Source organism: Cherax quadricarinatus, chromosome 42 (genome assembly GCF_038502225.1).
Source record: "Cherax quadricarinatus isolate ZL_2023a chromosome 42, ASM3850222v1, whole genome shotgun sequence".
In the NCBI taxonomy this organism is placed as follows: Eukaryota; Metazoa; Arthropoda; class Malacostraca; order Decapoda; family Parastacidae; genus Cherax; species Cherax quadricarinatus.
This window is the reverse complement of record NC_091333.1, coordinates 2,155-25,185: the sequence shown is the minus strand read 5'-3', so window position 1 is coordinate 25,185 and position 23,031 is coordinate 2,155. Positions and strand designations below refer to the sequence as shown.

The 23,031-nt window shown below is 39.6% G+C and overlaps 1 long non-coding RNA gene across 1 annotated transcript; it reads right to left on the bottom strand.

Annotated features, from left to right (window-relative positions):
* Nucleotides 1–7,591: 7,591 nt before the first annotated feature.
* LOC128695557 (uncharacterized) lies at nucleotides 7,592–13,059 on the bottom strand. The gene is made up of 2 exons (XR_008408028.2): nucleotides 12,940–13,059; nucleotides 7,592–8,617 (listed from the first exon to the last, which is right to left on the bottom strand). It is a non-coding gene; the product is annotated as an uncharacterized lncRNA (long non-coding RNA).
* Between the last annotated feature and the right edge of the window lie 9,972 nt (nucleotides 13,060–23,031).

The window sequence follows — 23,031 nt, the reverse complement described above, 5'->3', positions numbered from 1 at the left end:
TAGGAAAGTCTAATATTTAGAAGAGAGTATATTATTAATTTAGGAGAACGGAAATATAAATGTTTTTTTTATAGGATTGAAAGATTTCCGATAATGACAAGTATTGTCTTGAAACCAAGTGTACTCAGCAGCCAGGACAAGCTTCAGAACGACGCATGCGCAATAATGCCGTCACTGGTGTGAGGCTGAGAGTCAGATAAGGTGCCAGTGATGTTATTTAAGAAAATCACTCATAAACTCATCATTTTTGTAGTAAATAAAGAGAAACAGATGTAATACAGTGTGGCATTATGTTATTTTGATGATAACAGCACTACACCATTACAATTAATTAAGATAAAACTATAAAGTGTTTAAAGAATAAAGTAAGTGGTAACACCATGTAGAGGCTAAGGTCCTCTCTCCTTCCATAAGAAAATTAGTTTTCTCTCAATAGTTTTGTGGTCTGTTGATTAATATTTGCTTCCTACCCATTATTTAATTTTATAAACTTGTAATTGTAAAAAAGTAAGGTTGTGAGGCCTCACCAATAACTATTTGTCAAGGGAAATGTATTTTTGACAATAAAAGAAGAGAAATATTTTCCTATTGTCTTTATTCAAAAATGTACTCAAAGGCAGCCAATACATGTGAGCATGCGCGCCACCCTCTGCAGCGACAGGTAGCTGGTGGGTGTTGGAGCTGTGGACATGTAACTGTCTCTGCCACCACCACCACTACGACCACTAGCAGCACTTTCAGCACCACTGAGTTTTGGCAATTTTTTAATACTTAGTATAAATATTATTTCATTTCGTAAATAAAGAACAATAACCAAAGGTAGTTTCTCTCAATCAAAGTTCTCATTAATCAAAGTTCCGTGTAGAGGCTCCTCAGAATCAAGGTAATATATTGAGATTTAGATATCAAGCTGCTCTTGACATTAAGTTCTTAATGTAGAGCTTTAGCTACATCAAGGGCTTGTATTTATCGACATGAAAGTCCTAAGTATTCATGGCCCGGTGGCCTGGTGGCTAAAGCTCTCGCTTCACACACAGAGGGCCCGGGTTCGATTCCCGGCGGGTGGAAACATTCGACACGTTTCCTTACACCTGTTGTCCTGTTCACCTAGCAGCAAATAGGTACCTGGGTGTTAGTCGACTGGTGTGGGTCGCATCCTGGGGGACAAGATTAAGGACCCCAATGGAAATAAGTTAGACAGTCCTCGATGACGCACTGACTTTCTTGGGTTATCCTGGGTGGCTAACCCTCCGGGGTTAAAAATCCGAACGAAATCTTATCTTATCTTATCTTAACATCATTGAAGATTTCTTCAATATAATAGTTACCCCATAAATTCAATCAAAGAAAACTAGTTTTCAAAGAAAATTGTAGTTTTAAGGAGAAATGAATGTAAAAAAGAGGGAAAACATTGAAAGTGCAGATTTAAGATCATATATTAATAGATAATATTATAAATTATTAGTTTAAGTAGAAATTAATTAAGGAAACAGTCAAATTGGAGATTGAATATCATTTTTAATAGGAAATATAATAGTTTAAGTCTTAAATTCATTTTTAAAAGAGTAACAATTCATTATGGCTTAAAAATTAGTTTACAAACGAAAAAATATACATCTGCAGTGTGATGCAAAACAGGCATAAGGGTATACAAAACTCAGGTTGGCTTAAAATTTAGAAAAGAAAAATATACATCTGCACAGTGGTGCAAAACTGGCATAAGGTTATACAAAACTCAGGAGGGTTTAACAACAATATCAGATCTTTAAGCAAACATTATGATGACCTCATAACATTACTAAATTCCCTGCATGCCAGTATGTCCATCATTACTCTAAACGAAACCTGGCTAAAACCTGATACTACAGATGTCTATGCCATTCCTGGTTACACAGCCATACACAACTGTAGGCCAGATGGCAGCACTGTATAGCCCTTGTGGCTTAGCACTTCTTTTTGATTATAATAATAATAATGTAGGCCAGATCAGCAAGGGGGTGGCACAGCTATATACTACTCAGACCAACTAGAAAGTATCGCTAATACTTGCACAAGGGATGAACATGGGGAATATATAATAGCTAAATTCAAATCCAAAAACCTACAAAAACCTCTCACAGTGATAAACATCTACAGAGTACCACAGTAAAACATTAGCTGTTTTAGTGAAAACCTAGGAAGTATGATAACTGATGCATGCATGAATAAAGATCACTTACTACACTCAGGTGACTTCAATATAAATTTCCTGCACATTACTGAATTCACAAACACTATGAGTAACTGCTTGTTGCTACCAACAGTAACAAAACCTACAAGAATTACAGAGACTAGGGTTTCCCTACTAGACCAACACCATATCCCCTTCAAAATCAGGCATAATCACAGATAATACCACAGACCACTACCTTACCTTCCTTATAACTAATCTAGGCAAATTACCCCAAGACACTACTAAAGTCACTTTCAGGCTTCACAATGAGGCAGGCATTAATAACTTCACAACAGCAGTGACAAACATTGACTGGTACACTGAGCTAGAAATCTATACAGATATTGACAAATGTATTAATAATTTTCTAAAAAAGACCCAATACCTCTATAACAAGCACTGCCCTAAAAAAACTAAACAGATGACAGCTAAGAGACTGAACAGTCCCTGGCTAACACCCAGCATCCTCAAATCCATTAATACAAAGCACCAATATGAAAAACAGTACAGAATGGGTCACATAACCAGAGACCAAACAAAACGTTACTCGTCAATCCTAACCAGCCTGATAAGAAAGGCTAAAAAATTATATTATGAGAACAGATTATCCAACTTAAAAGGTGATATAAAAAAGACCTGGAAAACCCTATCAGAAATTCTAGGATCAAAAAAGATATCATGAAATAGCACAATTGAACTAACAAAACCAGATGAACCCCAACTCCCACCAACTGAAACAACAAACAGACTCAATGAATTCTTCTCCACCACACGAAAAAACCTTGCCAATAAAATCCCAAGCTCAAATACCCCACCCAATGACTACCTCACTGGCAACTACCCGAACACACTGTTCCTAGCTCCGACTAACCCAACAGAAGTCTCCCTTATTATCAACACACTAAAAAACAAGACAGGAGATTTAAATACCTTACCACCCTTTATATACAAAAACGTGTCACAAGTGCTATCACCTATCATTGCAACACTCTTCAACAAATCCATTGAATCCTCTACCTTCCCTACAGTTCTCAAAATAGCGAGGGTCACCCCGATCCATAAAGGAGGAGACCAAACAGACTCGAATAACTATAGGGCAATATCCAGCTTACACCCTCTCTCTAAAATCTTCGAAAAATTAATTCATAGGCGAATCTATTCCTACCTCATCTCCCACAACACACTCAACCCCTGCCAGTTTGGGTTCAGACCTAATAAAAATACGAATGATGCTATTATACACATGCTAGAACAAATACTATACACTGCACTAGAGAAAGAAGTCCCACTGGGGATTTTCATTGATTTACATAAAGCTTTTGATACAGCTGACCATGACTTGCTCCACATAAAATTGTTGCACTATGGTATAAGAGGGCACTCCCTCAACTACCTAAAGTCATACCTCAGCAACAGAAGCCAATATGTGTACACAAATGGAGCAAACTCTTCCACACAACCAATTACAGTTGGTGTCCCACAGGGAAGTGTCCTTGGCCCTCTTCTCTTTCTCGTTTACATAAATGACCTACCAAATGCATTGCAACTACTGAAACCCACACAATTTTCAGATGACACTACATACATCTTCTCTCACCCGAGCCCAGTCATGCTAGCCAATACTGTGAATACCGAATTACAGAAAATATCTACCTGGATGAGGACTAACAAACTTACTCTCAACATTGACAAAACCTGCTTCATTCAGTTTGGTAACAGAGCTACAGATGTCCCACTTAACATAATGATAAACGGATCACCTATCACAAAGCTCACAGAGGGAAAATTCTTAGGAATCCACCTTGATAATAGACTCAAATTTCAAACACATATACAACAAGTTTCCAAGAAAATTTCCAAGAACCGTAGGCATACTATCGAAGATACAGTGCTATGTTCCACAGTCAGCCCTCCTGGCCCTATATCACTCACTTATTTACTCCTATCTCACCTAGGAATTTGTGCATGGGGCTCAACAACAATAAACCATCTCAGACCACTAATTACCCAACAAAAGGCTGCAGTCAGAATGATGATAAATTCCCACTACAGCCAGCACACTCCACCAATATTCAAAATTCTAAACCTACTCACCATACAAAACATCCATACTTATTATTGTACCTACTACATACATAGAATACTTAACTCTGATATAAACCCTCCCCTCAAACATCTCCTTACCAACCTCAACAGAACACATGACCATAACACAAGGCACAGATCACTCTTTGATGTTCCTCGTGTCCATCTCACACTATGCAAAAACTCAATGCGCATAAAAGGCCCAAAATTCTGGAATTCATTACCTGTGAATATAAAAGAAACACTGTTGGTTTATAAATTCAAGTCTCTACTTAAAAATCACATACCCACAACTAAATAAATACTGAATAATTGTATCTCATAAATGTTTAACTGTAACCCAAGTAAACTTTGTTATTTTTAATTACATTACCTAACAGAATACTCCATTCTACTGAATGCACAGCAACACAGTAAATGACCATATGACCTGTCTTTGAAATACTCATTTGTGCTAAATTGTTATGTTTACAATAATGTTTACTACTGAATACAGTGGACCCCCGGTTAACGATATTTTTTCACTCCAGAAGTATGTTCAGGTGCCAGTACTGACCGAATTTGTTCCCATAAGAAATATTGTGAAGTAGATTAGTCCATTTCAGACCCCCAAACATACATGTACAAACGCACTTACATAAATACACTTACATAATTGGTCGCATTCGGAGGTAATCGTTATGCGGGGGTCCACTGTATATCATTGCTTAGTTAATCTTAAGTTAATTTTAAGCCTGCCCATAATGCTCTGCAAACAAGGGGCTTTGGCATGTTACACTTAACCACTGTATTTTTTTGTACTTCAATGTATCATGTTCAAATTAATAAATAAAAATAAATAAAATAAAAATAAATATGGAGAGGAAGCATTGACACTGGGGTCATCCCACAGTTACTAAAAACAACAGACATAGCCCCCACTCCACAAAGAGGGCAGTAAAGCAATAGCAAAGAACTACAGACTGATAGTGCTAACATCCCACATCATAAAAATCTTTGAAAGGGTTCTAAGGATCACCACCCATCTAGATCCCCATCAGTTACACAATCCAGGGCAGCATGGGTTTAGAGCAGGTCGCTCCTGTCTGTCCCAACTACTGGATCACTAGGACAAGGTTCTGGATGCACTAGAAGACAAACAGAATGCAGATGTAATATATATAGACTTTGCAAAAGCCTTCGACAAGTGTGACCATGGTGTAATAGTGCACAAAATGGGTGATAAAGGAATAACAGGAAAAGTTGGTAGATGGATCTGTAATTTCCTGACAAATAGAACACAAAGAATAGTAGTCAACAGAGTAAAGTCTGAGGTGGCTATGGTGAAAAGCTCTGTTTCACAAGGCACAGTACTAGCTCCCATCTCGTTCCTCATCCTATCGGACATAGACAGGGGTATAAGCCACAGCGCCGTGTCTTCCTTTGATGACACCCAAATCTGCATGACAGTGTCTTCCATTGAAGACGCTCCAAGGCTCCAAGCGGAGATCAACCAAATCTTTAACCCTTAAACTGTCCAAGTGTAGATCTATGTTTATGTGTGTAATGCTGACCTTGATTTTCTCCATTAGAAAGCATGTAAAAAAACATAGCTCTACGTTCGGAACGCTATGCGAGCGAATGTAGATCTATGTTTGGAAAGTTTAAGGGTTAAATGGGCTGCAGAAAACAATATGAAGTTCAACGATGAGAAATTTCAATTATTCCGATGTGGTAAGCGTGAGGATATTAAAATTTCATTGGAGTATAAAACAATTTCCAACCACACAATAGAGAGAAAAACTAATATCAAAGACCTGGGAGTGATTATGTCAGAAGATTTCACCTTTAAGAACCATAACATTGTATCAATCGCATCTGCTAGAAAAAATGACAGGATGGATAATGAGAACCTTCAAAACTAGGGATGCCAAGCCCATGATGACACTCTTCAGGTCACTTGTTCTATCTAGGCTGGAATATTGCTGCACACTAACAGCACCTTTCAAGTGAGGTGAAATTGCTGACCTAGAAAATGTACAGAGAACCTTCACGGCGTGCATAACTGAGATAAAACACCTCAATTACTGGGAACGATTGAAGTTCCTGAACCTGTACTCCCTGGAATGCAGGTGGGAGAAATACATGATTATATACATCTGGAAAATTCTAGAGGGATTAGTACCAAACTTGCACATGAAACTCACTCCCTATGAAAGCAAAAGACTTGGCAGATGATGCAACATCCCCCCAACGAAAAGCAGGGGTGCCACTAGCACGTTAAGAGACAACATATTAAGTGTCAGGGGCCCAAGACTGTTCAACTGCATCCCAATATACATAGACCCCTGGCTGTCTTCAAGCAGGCACTGGACAGGCACCTAAAGTCAGTACCTGACCAGCCGGACTGTGGTTTGTACATTGGATTACGTGCAACCAGCAATAACAGCCTGGTTGATCAGGCCCTGATCCACCATGAGGCCTGGTCACAGGCCAGGCCGCAGGGGTGTTGACCCCCGGAACTCTCTCCAGGTAAACTCCAGTGTCAAGAGGAACACCATTAATTACCACAAGCAACTGCAGTGACACCAGACATCAACCTACTAGTCACTGTACATCACTACTGATGAAGGCACTGACAGGAGAAAAAATCCTGCTAACTTGTTGACTGAACCATACCCCCGGCCGGGATTGAACCTGCGGTCATAGAGTCTCAAAACTCCAGCCCGTCGCGTTAGCCACTAGACCAGCTAGCCACAATAAGATTCATCCAACTAGGTATATTTCTACACCATAGGAAAGTTAGCACAGGCACCTCTGTGACCACAAATGCAAGTTTTTACAGACGAATCTCCAGCTAGCGTGGCCGTGACGAACTCTAGCTCAAGTCCCTTCACTGCCGTCAACATGACTTAAGAAATCGTAATGACACGATTGTAAATAAACCATACCCCCGGCCGGGATTGAACCTGCGGTCATAGAGTCTCAAAACTCCAGCCCGTCGCGTTAGCCACTAGACCAGCTAGCCACAATAAGATTCATCCAACTAGGTATATTTCTACACCATAGGAAAGTTAGCACAGGCACCTCTGTGACCACAAATGCAAGTTTTTACAGACGAATCTCCAGCTAGCGTGGCCGTGAATCTTATTGTGGCTAGCTGGTCTAGTGGCTAACGCGACGGGCTGGAGTTTTGAGACTCTATGACCGCGGGTTCAATCCCGGCCGGGGGTATGGTTTATTTACAATCGTGTCATTACGATTTCTTAAGTCTTGTTGACTGAACATATCTTGAAGGTGAAGAAGAACAACAACAACAAAGACAAGAATTTATTGAACTTTGTCTGTATAACAGAGAATAATGAACACAATTGACTATGGTATAATATGGTCACATAAGTATAAAATGTTGATATAGAAACAGATATAATCTGTAAGCCATTAAATTAAGTCTGCCCATAATGCCAAGGCATGATAGTGGCTCTCTTTGCACTGCAACTCATTATTGTAATTTCATAATCTCAATGTAATCTTGCAAAGAAATAAAATTTGATTTGATTTGATTTGATAACAGAGTTAAATCACTGTAACTTGCATTGCTGATTACATAAAAAAAAATTCACGATGTAAGTGCATACATCGGTAACCCAGTTAAATCAGTGTGATGTACTTACATTGTGTGTTATTATTATTTAGGGATTTGTATAAAAGTTTTGGCAGAGAATACTATTAATGTGTGTAAAAGTTATAATGGCTCACACATGTTATGGTTATGCATATTCATGTAATGATAACATAAGATAACTTGGTAAAGTTGAAGAATGTGACATTTTGGTGTTGGGTATATTTATTAGGATTCTTAACTAAAGTTGTTATGTGTGAGTATAAAAGAATATTGTGTATCCACTGCAGCCTGGTCTGTGACCAGTCCTCATGGTAGATCAGAGCCTGATCAACCAGGCTGTTACTGCTGGTTGCACATAAATTGACGTACTAACCACAGCCCGGTTGGTCAGGTATTGACTTTAGGTGCCTGTCCAGCACCTTCTTGAAGACAGTCAGGGGCCTGTTCATAATCCCACTTATGTGTGTTTACAAGCCTCAAATTTTTTATTTGAAATCCTAAAATCAAATTAGTCATTCCAAATGCTTGATTTATGAATGAGAATTTATTGGTATTTGAAATTTTTTTTTAATGATCCACCTTATAGTGTTCAGCCTAAACCTATATTTGAATTAAAATGACATTTATCTTCTATCAAAGACCCAAAGACTGTAGCACTGGAGGAAGGAGAGTCAGGGGCATCTGCAGAAGTATAGGAGGAGCTTCATGGTGGCAAGCTGGTTGAAAGAAAGGATTAAGGAGTTAGTGGTTATTATGATTTGATGTGTTGTTGGAGTGTGAGCAAAGCAACATTTATGAAGTGATTCAGGAAAAGCAGTTATCTGAGTCCTGGAAGTGTGAAGTACAGTGCCTGCACTCTGAAGGATGAGGATAATACAGTTTAGAGGGTCATCTGAGGTGTACTGTTAGCATGCTTCTTGCAAGACAGTAATATTGAGTGATGTTGAAAATGTTTAGCTTCATGGCCATCCCACCTCAGTGGGAGATGGGTTGTGTGTTAAAAAAAGTGTTGTGAGGTTTATTGGAAATTTTGGTTGGCTTGAGCCTGGCCTGTCCGGCACCCCAGAGTTAAGCTCATGTTATGAGTTGTCAGATTAGGGCCCTACCCCAATATTTGTGTTATACAGTATTGTAGAAGCATAGGGATTGAGTTGGATATGGGAATCTATAAAATTACCTAAAATCATTAATAACTTAAAAGTTGCTGTGCAAACAATTACCCATTCCAGTGGCAGACAACACACTCCCCCAAAACTTGAACTTGTTTAATAAACAAAATATGCACTCATACTACTGTGCCTACAGTATATAGGACATTCGTTTTCAATATAAGCCTTACTCTGAAACTTTTCCTTTTAATAGGTGCAACAAGACACAAAAAAGCTGACATATCCCCCCCCATGTCCAACTCAACCTGTATGAAAATTCAATGCTCATAAATGGCCTTAACCCTTTGAGGGTTTCGGACGTACTAGTACGGCTTACGCGCAGGGGTTTTTGACGTACTAGTATGCATAAATTCTAGCGCAGTCAAATCTCGCGGGAAAAGGCTGGTAGGCCTAGATGTGAGAGAATGGGTCTGTGTGGTTGGTGTGTGTGGTAGAAAAAAATCTGGGACCCAGTGGTGCATTGTGGGAACGCCATCTTAGTAAACAATGTCCACCATGCCTCGCGGTAAGAAGCTCCTCACTCCTCGGTGAACTGGGGCACTTTCGTTCCCCAGTGACATTCTAATACAGATGGAAGTGCCAGTGAAAATGAGTTTCAAGGTTTTGGTGAGGTTTTGACCGAAACTAATGACCATAACATCGGTAATAGTGAGGAAAACCCAGACGACCCTCAGCCTTCCACCTCTGGTGCTGGGCCGTCTTGTTCACGTTCAGCTGTACCAAAATCCAAGAGGAAACTCCTATTTTCCCAAATCCCAGACTCAGATGAGAGCATTTGTGATGATAGTGATAGTGAATATGAACTACAAGCTCTTCAAACTAGATCCAGTAGTGATAGTGAAGTGTAATATTCCCCAGTGAAGCGTCAGTATATACGACAATATATGCGCTCTGGTAGTGTGCCATATGCTATTCCAAGGGGAAGGAGTACATCTCGGAGTACATCCCGTGGCTGTACAACAGGAACAGACAGTGAAAATGGCAATTGGGATGGAAAATGTGCGTGGTGGTAGTGGTGCCAGCGGTGAGGCACCAGCAGTGGGCCATGCTGCCACCCACGCCGCTGCCTCAGCTGATCTACAACAAAGGCCACCATCCCCCACCCACCCACCACACCAGCCTCCACAACCACAACCTCCACAACCACAACCTCCACAACCACAACCACCTGTCATTGTCCAGTACCCACCAGCTGACCGCACCTGGGATTGGCAGGAAGCTGTCAATTTTGTTCCAAATCCCCACCAGTTTTATGACAGCCAAAGTGGAATACGGCCATCTTGTACACTTGGGAACAATGCCACTGAACTGGAATGTTTTGAGTTATTCTTTGACGAACCCCTGATGGAAAGTATTGTCATGGAAAGCAACACATACTACGAGTACACCATGGCAAACACATTACTTTCACCAAAATCACATCTACACCAGTGGAAGAAGGCAACTGTGGCTGAGATGTATCTTTTCTTTGCCACAATAATGCTTATGCCACATGTGTATAAGCACAAAGTGAAATCATACTGGTCAATAGACCGCCTGATTGCAACCCCAGGTTTCAGTGATATAATGCCAGTGAATCGATTTGTGCTAATGTTACGTATGCTTCACTTCTCGGACAAAACCAGGCCTGACAGAAACGACAGGTTATATAAGATTAGGAATGTGTTTGTGTATCTGAAAGAGAAATTCAGTACGCATTTTTATCCCTTCAGGAAGCTTGTAATTGACGAGTCTTTGATTCTGTTCAAAGGAAGACTCTCTTTCAAGCAGTACATACCAAGCAAGAGGAAACGCTTTGGTATAAAGTTGTTTGTGCTTTGTGATTGTTACAGTGGTCTGGTATTGGATATTACTGTGTACACTGGAAGTTATACATTGCAAAATACCAGGAAGTTATTGGGCATCTCTGGTGATGTGGTTAGAACAATGATAGAACCATACCTTGGTAAGGGGCATATATTATTTATGGATAACTGGTACACAAGCCCCTCACTCAGTGATTTTTTGCGAGTGAACATGACAGATGTGTGGCACAGTGTGTGCAAATCGGAAACATATGCCCAGGTTTGATGCTGGCACTCGTAGAGGTGAGGTGCAGGCGTTTGATGCCAATAACATCATGGCATTTCGGTGGCATGACAAACGAGATGTCACACTGTTGTCATCAGTTCACCCTAATGAAATGGCAGACAGTAGCAGGCAGCATAGAGAGAGCAATGAACCCATTCCAAAACCTGCAGCTGTGATTGATTACACCTTCAACATGCATTCAGTGGACAAATGTGACATGCAGATTGGGTTTGCTGATTGTGTTCGCAAGAGTTATAAGTGGTACATCAAACTCTTTTTCCATCTTCTGGACATTTCCATGCTCAATGCTTATAATATGTATAAGACGAGGACCAGAAACAAACCACAGTATGGCGAATTCTGTTTGTCTGTCATCAGACAAATAGTATTCAAGTACCAGGGAAGAACACCTGCAATTGACCGCCCACCAAATTATCAACAACTACCTGCTCCTCTGAAGCATGGTGATCACTTCCTAGTAAAACTGCCTGCTACTGCTTTCAAGAAAAAGGCTCAGAAGAGGTGCTACGTCTGTGCACATACAAAAAAACGCCCACAACAACGCAGAGACACTCGTTTTATGTGTGAGGAATGTAAAACACCACTGTGCATGACACCATGTTTCAAAGACTTCCACAGGCTGCAGAACTTCAAGAAGCATGTCCTGTGACTGTATATGTGTATATAAAATATAGAAAAATAGTAATAAACAACATTTCATATCGTTTGTTTGTGTAAATATTTTCTATAAACAAAATAATGACAACAGTGTTTACGCCCTTATTGTGTAGTATTGAAAAAGAAATAACTTACAAAATACTGATCATATTGGTCTCAGAGGCCATAAAAGTTACTCAGAAAAAGAAAAATTGAAAAATAATTGAAAATAGTACATAAAAAAGTAAATAGAAAAATACCGGGTGACGGCAGTTGGCGATGTTACCAGATATTGTTCAATTTTGGCAAACTTCACGCCTCCATATCTCGGTAAGTATTGATGGTAAAAAAATTTTGTTTAGCCTATAATGTTTAGAAAAAAAAAAAACTATTTTTTCATAAGAAATTTTTTTTTTTTTTTTAAATTTGGCCGACCCTGAGAACGAGTTTCTGAGAGGGCCTGTCGACCCTCAAAGGGTTAAGATCTGGAACTCTGTCTGAAGCATTGAAAGGGTCTCTATCTGCCACCCATTTCAAAGCTGTTATAAAACACCATCTCCTTAGCATAATTGAGACAGCAATCTGTTATGTCTAACAAAACCAGCTTTCATCCAGTTCTGTCCCTGTTCTTCCTTCAACACCCATACATAATTGGTAATATATATTGTCCTATTTAATTATATTGTAATCTAAAGTAGCTTACTGTATCTTCAACATTTCTATATTCAGTCACTATAAAACTGAGGATCTCTGAACTAGTACTTCGAAATAATATGTCTCTTTTGTGATAGACTATTTGTCATTAGGTGTCTTATTGTAGTTAATTGCATAAGAATTCTTATTGAATAATATGTATCTTAATTAATATGGCTTACAATTAGCTGGTAAAAATGCATTACATAATTTGTGGCCATCGTTTGTGCCTACGTGTATATTAATTCATGTAAATTACATTATATGGTTTAAAGAAAAAAGTACATGTATTAGTGTAAAAAATACTAAATATGGTTTGTTGTGTTGCCAGACTGTTGAATATTGTGTGTTGCTGTATCAACATGTGAGGACAAAGACTGTTGCAACATGTAACCAAAAATACTGCTGGAACAAGTGTAGAAGCCTTCAAGAGGAAACTGGACAAGTACCTTCACCAGGTGCTGGATCAACCAGGCTGTGATGGAGTGGGTCAGGGGACCACCAGCAGTAACATCCTGGTGGAGCAGGCAAGCACCAGATGAGCCTGACCCCTGGCTGGGCTCTGGCAGTAGAATAACACTCAGAACTCATCAGAGGTTAATGTTAGTTTATCAATAGTGTGTGTGTGAGGAGTTTATAATAATAATAATATATTATATTTTATTTTGACATGATACATGTATGTACAAAGTAGAATAATAGTTGGGTGTACATACCAAAAACCCCTTTATACACAGAGCATTTCTGGCAAACTTAAAATTAACTTAAGATTAATAAGGCAGTAACAGTACATATGGTCATTAGAAGAGTTACAATGAATACAAAAAACTTGAGTATTCTATTAGGTCATGCTATATGACTTTAATAAGTCTTGTAGAGAAGACATACATTTTTTATTATTAACCTTAGGTGGATACAATGGAGTGATTAATATTTGAGATGAATACAGATATTGAGAGCAAGTATATATTGCTGATAAAAGGTTTTACCAATGTTCATGATATTGAGCAAATGCATGTACAGTTTTTACATATGTGTTTATGATGGGCTGGGATAGGTTAAGGAGATGAGGTGTTTTCTAAATATAGTTTTAAAAATGCTGAACCAGTGGTTCTGGAGATTTCTGGCAGAGATATCCAGATTTTGGACCCTTTTATGTATAATGAGTTTTTAAAAAGATTTAGCCTTATGCAGGGAATGTCATAGAGGTTTTTGTGCCTAGTGTTGTGTCTGTGAGTCTTGTTGCAACTGCCAATAAAGTGTTTCAGGTTGGGATTTATATTAGAATTTATTGTTCTGTAAATGTAGGTTGCACAATAGTATGAGTTAATGTTTTGTATAATGTGTAGGAATAGGTCTTTGAAGAGTGAGGGGAGAGGGTTGTCTAGCAGTGGATTATGTGATAATTTGCACTGCAGCTTTTTGTTGTGTTACTATTGATTTTAGGTGGTTTGTCGTTGTGGAACCCCAGACACAAATATGGGTAGATCAGTGAGTAGTATTGTGTAAGTAGTGCTGTGTGTAGTACATAGTAACATATCTTTGAGAGGATGACAACTGTTTTAGAAACCTTTTTTGTTATGTGTTGGATATGGGTGTTGAATTTTAGGTTGCTGTCAAGGTGCAGACCCAGGAATTTTCCCTCATTATGTTTAGCAATAAGGATGTTGTTAAGCATATTTAGTTGGTCCTCACTTGCTCTACTCCCAAACATAATGTAAAAGGTTTGGTCTATATTTAGTATGAGTTTATTGATGGTCAACCAGGTTGCTATTTTTGTGAGTTCTTCGTTAGCGATAATGTTGAGTGAGGCTAAATTTAGGTGAGAGATGACAAAAGTTGTGTTCTCACCAAAGAGAATAAATGTAAGTTGTTGTGATACCCTTGGAAGATCATTGATGTATAAAAGGAAAAAGAGGGGGCAAAGAATGCTACCCTGTGGTACACCAGTGTCCAGGGGTCTTGTCGAGGAGGTTGTGTCACTGACAGATGTATTGCTTTCTCTTAGTGAGGTAGGGCTTGATAAATGCAAGCACATGGCCTCTTATACTGTAATGATTAAGCTTGAGGAGTAGGATGCTGTGATCTACTGTATCAAAAGCTTTCTTAAGGTCAATAAAGGGTCCAAGCGGGTACAGTGGACCCTTGCCTAACGCTATTAATCCATTCCTGAGAGCTCAACGTTAGGCGAAATTATCGTTAGGTGAATTAATTTTCCCCATAAGAAATAATGGAAATCAAATTAATCCGTTCCTGACACTCCAAAGTATGAACCAAAAAAAATTTTTACCACATGAAATATTAATTTTAAGGGGGTATCACACAGCCGGCGCGTGGAGTAAAAAAAGATCGAAAAAATATGAAAATTGAGTTATTGTTACCAAAAAATAGCTGAACTTTCTGGCTACACTCAGGTATAATTATTATCCTTGTACGATGTTCCTAAAAGGAATTACAGTCATTTATAACAGGCATGGTGACAGCACCTTGCGTACCAAGCGTGGCATTTTTTTTTTCCCCCCGTGTTATTTTTATTGTTTTCTTATATCTTTATATCTAATATAATAAAAATTCACTGTCTGAGATCATGCCAGAGCAGGCGGAGATAATGTGATCAAGGAACCAATCAGGTACCCCTGGGATTATTGCACAAAATGGCCGACACCTCCAGCCAACAAAATATTGCATGCCCACGCTAATATCAATTATAAGGCTTATTTACCTTTCACAATTGATCTATTATGACATAGTGCAATATAATAATAGCATAGAAACATAAAAAGTACACCTGAAAAAATAATATATAGCATAATATGATGCCCCAGAGGAAAAAAATTTACCGATATATCCCCTGAAGGTGAAAGGATCCATTCTCTCATCAGTGATGAGAGAAAACGAAGATTTACAATGGTTAACTGTAATAAACACTCGTAGGGCACGGAAAAAGTGTAAAAGAAAGTGAATTTTTCGGGGAAAAAAAATTTATCGGGCACCTGGGGTGCCGCGCGCTGCGGCCTATATCTCGGAAGTTATTTACCTATTTAGGCCGGGACCATCCTTATTTATGAATGAATTGACTTGATTTTCACAACAAACATAGAAGAATGATGCTTTATTAGTGGCCGTGTTCCTTTCTGAAGTATCCCAAATATTTTTTGATTTATGTGGGCAACAAGACTGACATCTTCCAAAATGTCAAAAAGTTATGAAACTTTATTTTTTTTTAGCATGAAGATAAGGTTTATTTTAGAATTGGTTCATGCTTCGTGATGGAATTAGAAGTGTTCTATCAGCAGCAAGTGTCAAAACCACTTTTCCTAGTACCACTGAGTCACCCCCGACTGCCAAATGTAACTTTTCGTAAATTTTGCATATTTCATTTCCTTTTTGGCCGATATGTTTGAAACTTCAGCACAGGATACTCGATATAAGCTTCTAATAGTACACCAAAAATGAACATAATCGGTTGAAAAATAAGGGAGTCGATGTGTTACCATTTATCCACCCTGAATACACATCCGCATCCGCCATATCTAAATTTTCACATCCGATACATCCCTAGTACACAGTATTACATCTTGCTTAATTATTATGTCTTCTGAGTGGCCAATCATACTAGAGTACAACTGATGTCACCATGATTGTTCAATATACAGTGGACCCTCGCCTAACGCTATTAATCCGTTCCTGAGAGCTCAACGTTAGGCGAAATTATCGTTAGCCGAATTAATTTTCCCCATAAGAAATAATGGAAATCAAATTATTCCGTTCCTGACACCCCAAAGTATGAAAAAAAAAATTTTTACCACATGAAATATTAATTTTAATACTCACAAACTGAAGAAGACATGCACGGTTACATGACACTTACCTTTATTGAAGATCTGGTGATGATTGATGGGATGGGAGGAGGGGGGAGTGTTGATGGTGTTAGTGTTTAGAAGGGGAATCCCCTTCCATTAGGACTTGAGGTGTTGAGTCCTTTTCCCGGGTTACTTCCCTTCTTCTTTTAATGCCACTAGGATCAGCTTGAGTCACTGGACCTCTGTTGCACAACATAACTGTCCATAGAGGCCTGTACCTCCTGTTCCTTTATGACATTCCTAAAGTGTTTCACAACATTGTCAGTGTAATAGTCACCAGCACGGCTTGCAATAGCTGTGTGAGGGTGATTTTCATCAAAAAAGGTTTGCACTTTAAGCCACATTGCACACATTTCCTTAATCTTTGAAGTAGGTAACTTCCTCAATTTCTCTATCCCCTCCTCCGAAGCAGTTTCCTCAGGTGTGGCCTCTTGCTGTTGAAGATGATCTAGCAGCTCATCAGTGGTTAGTTCTTCATTGTCCTCCTCCACCAAATCTTCCACATCCTCCCCACTAACCTCCAACCCCAAGGACTTTCCCAATGCCACAATGGATTCCTCAACTGGCATAGGATTCCCAGGGTTAGCCTCAAACCCTTCAAAATCCCTTTTGTCTACACATTCTGGCCACAGTTTCTTCCAAGCAGAGTTCAAGGTCCTCTTAGTCACTTCCTCCCAAGCCTTACCTATAATGTTTACACAATTGAGGATGCTAAAGTGATCTCTCCAAAACTCTCTCAGAGTCAGTTGAGTTTCTGAGGTCACTACAAAGCACCTTTCAAACATAGCTTTTGTGTACAGTTTCTTGAAGTTGGAAATGGCCTGCTGGCCCATGGGCTGCAGGAGAGGAGTGGTATTAGGAGGCAAAAACTTGACCTTAATGAAGCTCATTTCCACAGAAAGTCACTCTGCCACATCTGAAGGATGACCAGGAGCATTGTTTAATACCAGGAGGCACTTAAGGTCTAATTTCTTTTCAGTTAGGTAATTTTTCACAGTGGGGGCAAATGCATGGTGTAATCAGCCATAGAAAAAATCTCTAGTGACCATGCCTTACTGTTTGCCCTCCACAGCACACACAAATTAGCCTTGAGGACATAGTTTTTCCTGAACACTCTGGGAGTTTCAGAGTGATACACCAATAAAGGCTTCACTTTGCAATCACCACTAGCATTAGCACACATCAACAGAGTAAGCCTGTCTTTCATAGGCTTATGTCCTGGGAGTGCCTTTTCCTCCTGAGTAATGTAGGCCCTGTTTGGCATTTTATTCCAAAACAGGCCTGTTTCATCACAATTAAACACTTGTTCAGGTTTCAGTCCTTCACTGTCTATGTACTCCTTGAATTCCTTCACATATTTTTCAGCCGCTTTGTGGTCCGAACTGGCAGCCTCACCATGCCTTATCACACTATGTATGCCACTACGATTCTTAAATCTCTCAAACCAACCTTTGCTGGCCTTAAATTCACTCATATTATCACTAGTTGCAGGCATTTTTCTAATTAAATCCTCATGCAACTTCCTAGCCTTTTCACATATGATTGCTTGAGAGATGCTATCTCCTGCTATCTGTTTTTCGTTTATCCACACCAATAACAGTCTCTCAACATCTTCTATCACTTGCGATCTCTGTTTCGAAAACCAAGTTGCACCTTTGGCAAGAACAGCTTCCTTGATTGCCGTTTTCTTGGCCACAATAGTAGCGATGGTTGATTGGGGTTTTGTGTACAATCTGGCCAGTTCGGAGACACGCACTCCACTTTCATACTTAGCAATGATCTCTTTCTTCATATCCATAGTAATTCTCACTCTTTTTGCTGTAGGGTTGGCACTAGAAGCTTTCTTGGGGCCCATGGTGACTTATTTTGCAGGTGCAATCACTAAAAAGGCTGTGATAATATGAAATGTTCCGATTGTATGCTTGGAAGCGACCGCGGTGGCTGGCTTGTAAACACTGGCACCCGCGGAACAAGTGAGGCGGGCTCAGGCCGCACGTGGACGTGTCTCGAACGAATCGCATTGAGCGAGTTTTTTAGCGCTAGCGGAGGCAAAATTTTTGCGTTAAAATGTATCGCTAGGCGGATTTAACGTTATGTGATGCGTTCGTTAGGTTAGGGTCCACTGTATTCATTTTTATCCAGTGCTGTGTAAAGTAGATCTAGCATTTTTATTATTGCATCATTTGTGCTTTTGTTTCTCCTGAAGCCAAACTGGCAGAGGTTGAGGATGCTTTGTGATGTTATGAAGGGATGTAACCTTTTGTGTACGAGTTTCTTGAAGATTTTGGAAAGTAAAGGCAAGTTTGACTTTTTTTTTTTTTAACAAGTCGGCCATGTCCCACCAAGGCAAGGTGACCCAAAAAGAAAGAAAATCCCCAAAACGGAAATACTTTCATCATCATTCAACACTTTCACCTCACTCACACATAATCACTGTTTTTGCAGAGGTGCTCAGAATACAACAGCTTAGAAGTATATTTTATTTTTTTTTTTTTTATTATCACACTGGCTGATTCCCACCAAGGCAGGGTGGCCCGAAAAAGAAAAACTTTCACCATCATTCACTCCATCACTGTCTTGCCAGAAGGGTGCTTTACACTACAGTTTTTAAACTGCAACATTAACACCCCTCCTTCAGAGTGCAGGCACTGTACTTCCCATCTCCAGGACTCAAGTCCGGCCTGCCGGTTTCCCTGAACCCCTTCATAAATGTTACTTTGCTCACACTCCAACAGCACGTCAAGTATTAAAAACCCTTTGTCTCCATTCACTCCTATCAAACACGCTCATGCATGCCTGCTGGAAGTCCAAGCCCCTCGCACACAAAACCTCCTTTACCCCCTCCCTCCAACCTTTCCTAGGCCGACCCCTACCCCGCCTTCCTTCCACTACAGACTGATACACTCTTGAAGTCACTCTGTTTCACTCCATTCTCTCTACATGTCCGAACCACCTCAACAACCCTTCCTCAGCCCTCTGGACAACAGTTTTGGTAATCCCGCACCTCCTCCTAACTTCCAAACTACAAATTCTCTGCATTATATTCACACCACACATTGCCCTCAGACATGACATCTCCACTGCCTCCAGCCTTCTCCTCGCTGCAACATTCATCACCCATGCTTCACACCCATATAAGAGCGTTGGTAAAACTATACTCTCATACATTCCCCTCTTTGCCTCCAAGGACAAAGTTCTTTGTCTCCACAGACTCCTAAGTGCACCACTCACCCTTTTCCCACCATCAATTCTATGATTCACCTCATCTTTCATAGACCCATCCGCTGACACGTCCACTCCCAAATATCTGAATACATTCACCTCCTCCATACTCTGTCCCTCCAATCTGATATCCAATCTTTCATCACCTAATCATTTTGTTATCCTCATAACCTTACTCTTTCCTGTATTCACTTTTAATTTTCTTCTTTTGCACACCCTACCAAATTCATCCACCAATCTCTGCAACTTCTCTTCAGAATCTCCCAAGAGCACAGTGTCATCAGCAAAGAGCAACTGTGACAACTCCCACTTTATGTGTGATTCTTTATCTTTTAACTCCACGCCTCTTGCCAAGACCCTCGCATTTACTTCTCTTACAACCCCATCTATAAATATATTAAACAACCACGGTGACATCACACATCCTTGTCTAAGGCCTACTTTTACTGGGAAATAATTTCCCTCTTTCCTACATACTCTAACTTGAGCCTCACTATCCTCGTCCACACACCCCCTAACTTTCCTAAAGCCTCCTTGTTCATCTGCTATCCTATTCTCCGCCTTACTCTTAATTCTTTCAATAATAACTCTACCATACACTTTACCAGGTATACTCAACAGACTTATCCCCCTATAATTTTTGCACTCTCTTTTGTCCCCTTTGCCTTTATACAAAGGAACTATGCATGCTCTCTGCCAATCCCTAGGTACCTTACCCTCTTCCATACATTTATTAAATAATTGCACCAACCACTCCAAAACTATATCCCCACCTGCTTTTAACATTTCTATCTTTATCCCATCAATCCCGGCTGCCTTACCCCCTTTCATTTTACCTACTGCCTCACGAACTTCCCCCACACTCACAAATGGCTCTTCCTCACTCCTACAAGATGTTATTCCTCCTTGCCCTATACACGAAATCACAGCTTCCCTATCTTCATCAACATTTAACAATTCCTCAAAATATTCCCTCCATCTTCCCAATACGTACCTCTAACTCTCCATTTACTAACTCTCCTCTCCTATTTTTAACTGACAAATCCATTTGTTCTCTAGGCTTCCATAACTTGTTAATGTCACTCCAAAACTTTTTCTTATTTTCAACAAAATTTGTTGATAACATTTCACCCACTCTCTCATTTGCTCTCTTTTTACTTTGCTTCACCACTCTCTTAACCTCTCTCTTTTTCTCCATATACTCTTCCCTCCTTGCATCACTTCTACTTTGTAAAAATTTCTCATATGCTAACTTTTTCTCCCTTACTACTCTCTTTACATCAGCATTCCACCAATTGCTCCTCTTCCCTCCCACACCCACTTTCCTGTAACCACAAACTTCTGCTGAACACTCTAACACTACATTTTTAAACCTACCCCATACCTCTTCGACCCCATTGCCTATGCTCTCGTTAGCCCATCTATCCTCCAATAGCTGTTTATATCTTACCCTAACTGCCTCCTCTTTTAGTTTATAAACATTCAACTCTCTCTTCACTGATGCTTCTATTCTCCTTGTATCCCATCTACCTTTTGCTCTCAGTGTAGCTACAACTAGAAAGTGATCTGATGTATCTGTGGCCCCTCTATAAACATGTACATCCTGAAGTCTACTCAACAGTCTTTTATCTACCAATACATAATCCAACAAACTACTGTCATTTCGCCCTACATCATATCTTGTATACTTATTTATCCTCTTTTTCTTAAAATATGTATTACCTATAACTAAACCCCTTTCTATACAAAGTTCAATGAAAGGGCTCCCATTATCATTTACACCTGGCACCCCAAACTTACCTACCACACCCTCTCTAAAAGTTTCTCCCACTTTAGCATTCAGGTCCCCTACCACAATTACTCTCTCACTTGGTTCAAAGGCTCCTATACATTCACTTAACATCTCCCAAAATCTCTCTCCTCTGCATTCCTCTCTTCTCTTGGTGCATACATGCTTATTATGACCCACTTTTCGCATCCAACCTTTACTTTAATCCACATAATTCTTGAATTTGCACATTCATATTCTCTTTTCTCCTTCCATAACTGATCCTTCAACATTACTGCTACCCCTTCCTTTGCTCTAACTCTCTCAGATACTCCAGATTTAATCCCGTTTATTTCCCCCCACCGAAACTCCCCTACCCCCTTCAACTTTGTTTCGCTTAGGGCCAGGACATCCAACTTCTTTTCATTCATAACATCAGCAATCATCTGTTTCTTGTCATCCGCACTACATCCACGCACATTCAAGCATCCCAGTTTTATAAAGTTTTTCTTCTTCTCTTTTTTAGTAAATGTCTACAGGAGAAGGGGTTACTAGCCCATTGCTCCCGGCATTTTAGTCGCCTCATACGACACGCATGGCTTACGGAGGAAAGATTCTTTTCCTCTTCCCCATGGACAATAGAAGAAATAAAGAAGAACAAGAGCTATTTAGAAAAAGGAGAAAAACCTAGATGTATGTATATATACATGCATATGCGTGTCTGTGAAGTGTGACCAAAGTGTAAGTAGGAGTAACAAGATATCCCTGTTATCAGTGGGAATTTTTACCACTGAACCTATCATTGCTTAGTTAATTTTAAGTTAATTTTAAGCTGCCCATAATGTTCTACATACAAGGTGCTTTTGTACACCCAACTACTATAATTACTTGTACAACTATGTATCATGTCCAAATATATTATTATTAGTAGTAGTAGTAGTAGTACAGTGGACCCCCGCATAACGATTACCTCCAAATGTGACCAATTATGTAAGTGTATTTATGTAAGTGCGTTTGTACGTGTATGTTTGGCAGTCTGAAATGGACTAATCTACTTCACAATATTTCTTATGGGAACAAATTCGGTCAGTACTGGCACCTGAACATACTTCTGGAGTGAAAAAATATCGTTAACCGGGGGTCCACTGTAGTAGTAGTACGTACATGGTGAAGGGCTCTTGATCTAGGGAATTGAATCTGTGCTTGAGTTCCTTAAACTAATAATAATAATAATAATAATAATAATAATAATAATAATAATAATAATAAAATAATTACAATAATAATAATACAATATAATATTATTAATAATATGTTGTCATTTTTAGACATTTTTCATAATTTTTTTCAGATTTTGGTGCCAAATGTTTCAAAATACAAATTGGTAACCCTATGTGTGGCTGTAGCTACTGTGAGACCACGACTATCTCGGTGCCAACCAAGGTAACCCTATGGGTGGCTGTAGCTACTGTGAGACCACGACTATCTCGGTGCCAACCAAGGTAACCCTATGTGTGGCTGTAGCTACTGTGAGACCATGACTATCTCGGTGCCAACCAAGGTAACCCTATGGATGGCTGTAGCTACTGTGAGACCACGACTATCTTGGTGCCAACCAAGGTAACCCTATGTGTGGCTGTAGCTACTGTGAGACCACGACTATCTTGGTGCCAACCAAGTAACCCTAT